Here is a 2,164-nt window from a genome sequence, read left to right as displayed (position 1 = left end):
AGACTACAGTGGCATGATCTCAGCTCACTGCAACCTCCATCTCCCAGGTTCAAGCAATTCACCTGCCTCACCTTCTCCAGTAGCTGAGATTATAGGCACACGGCCACCACGCCTGGCTAATTTGTGTATTTTTATTAGAGATGGGGCTTCACCATGTTGGCCAGGCTGGTCATGAACCCCTGACCTCAAGTGATCTGCCCATCTCAACCTCCCAAAGTGCTAGGATTACAGGTGTGAGCCACCGTGCCCGGCCCAATTATACACTTTAAATGGGCTAACTTTACAGTATATGAATTATATGTTTTAAAAAACTGTTTAAAATACTGATTCCGGGCTGGGCACAGTGGCTCACGCCTGTAATCCCAGCACTTTGGAAGGCTGAGGTGGGTGGATCACATAAGGTCTGGGGTTCGAGACTAGCCTGGCCAACATGGTGAAACTCAATCTCTGCTAAAAATACAAAAATTAGCTGGGCGTGGTGACACGCGCCTGTAATCCCAGCTACTCAGGAAGCTGAGGGAGGTAAATCGCTTGAACCCGGAAGCCAGAGGCTGCAGTGAGCCGAGATTGTGCCACTGCATTCCAGCCTGGGCGACAGAGCAAGACTCTGTTTAAAAAAAAAAAAACCTGATTCTAGGGCCCAGCCATAACTACTAAATCAGAACCTCTGGATGTGAGCCTGGGAATCTGCATTTCACCTCCCTCTCAGCGGTACCGGCTGTGCACTTTGTTTAGAAATCACTAAGCATTTCAAGACAGTGATGAGAACAGAGAGTGAAAACAAGCTCGGGGCCCTCTGAGCTCTGGGCCCCATGACTGAGTAGGTCACAGGCTCGTGAAGCTGGCCCTGCGGCCCGGAATGAAACCTGCATGCTCTACCCAAAGGACGGACAGAGCATTTGCTTAGCGGGTTTGCCTTTTCATCCGAGGACCTGGAAGGAGAGGAGAAATTAGCAGCTTCTAAAGGTTTCCTCTCCCTGCAAGAACAATGCAGTGGTTTTTGTGAGAAGAGTGCAGCGGAGTCCCCCGGCCCGTGGCTGAGTCATCTCCAGAACTGCGGGCTTTCAGTGACAGAAGGAGAAAGGCTGAGCCTGCGCGAGATGTACGGGAGCTCCTAGGTCAATCCATCAATCCAACAGCATTAAATGACTCTTCTGGCGAATTGGAACAGAATGGGAGTTCATTAAAGGACACCAGGTGGTTCGCGGAATCCCTGTGAGCCTGTTGCTCATGGGGAACCCAGGGTGGGGGGCTCCAGGCGGCCACTGAGAGCTCAGCCCCTGTTCCTCCAGAGAGGGGATCTTGTTGCAATTGCCACCTCTCCCTGCAACGAAGCACCTGCCCCCATCTCTGCTGCTTCATGTCACCAGCGTCTGATTTGAAGTCTGATTGCATTGCCGCAGTCTCAGGCCCACAGCCTAGCTACGGCGGAGGCTGGAAAGACAAGTGTCACATTTCAGCTTCTGCAGCAGACAGCAGGCCCTGCTGCCCACCAAACAACCCTTACTTACCCAGAGTGGGCATATGTCAAGCTTTTATTCAACTCGGTGTTGAGGGAATCAGCATAACGCAGCTGATTCAAAGGAGGAGATGAGAGACTAATACTGGTGTCTGTCTGTCTGTTGTCAATGAAGATAAAGAATGCCAGAATCAAACAGCTCTGTTAGATGTGAAAGTGGTTCATGCCCTACAGTCAATACGACCATAACCTTTGGAGTCATCTTCTCTACTTGGTAGAGATCATTTGCATCTTATCTGTTTCTCTAAGTTCAAAGACCCTGGCGCCTAATGAATAATACATAATACGTCAAACAAAGTTCCATTCTCTGAGAACAATGTCATCTAATAGAACTTCCTGCGGTAATGGAGATGTTCTGTGTCTGCTGTTCAATAATGTCGCCCGCCATTAGCCACTGCAGCTGTTGAGCACTCAAGATGTGAGTGACACTGAGGAACTGAATTTTAAAAAAAAGTTTTTTTTTTAATTTGAAATGGAGTCTCACTCTGTTGCCCAGGCTGGAGTGCAGTGGCGCAATCTCCACTCACTGCAACCTCTGCCTCCCAGGTTCAAGTGATTCTCCTGCCTTTGCCTCCCTAGTAGCTGGAACTACAGGTGTGCACCACCACACCTGGCTAATTTTTGTATTTTTTAGTAGAGATGAGG

General features: G+C 49.4%; 1 protein-coding gene across 1 annotated transcript in view; it reads left to right on the top strand.

Annotated features, from left to right (window-relative positions):
- Nucleotides 1-1,869: 1,869 nt before the first annotated feature.
- LRRC43 (leucine rich repeat containing 43) overlaps nucleotides 1,870-2,164 on the top strand; it is a 34,668-nt gene continuing 34,373 nt past the window's right edge. The window contains exon 1 of the mRNA XM_011948499.1: nucleotides 1,870-1,937. The gene's annotated coding sequence lies outside the window, so the exon portion shown is untranslated. The remainder of the gene's footprint in view (nucleotides 1,938-2,164) is intronic.

Source organism: Colobus angolensis, unplaced genomic scaffold, assembly GCF_000951035.1.
Source record: "Colobus angolensis palliatus isolate OR3802 unplaced genomic scaffold, Cang.pa_1.0 Scaffold28, whole genome shotgun sequence".
NCBI classification, from domain to species: Eukaryota; Metazoa; Chordata; class Mammalia; order Primates; family Cercopithecidae; genus Colobus; species Colobus angolensis.
This window is presented reverse-complemented; position numbering and strand designations above follow the sequence as displayed.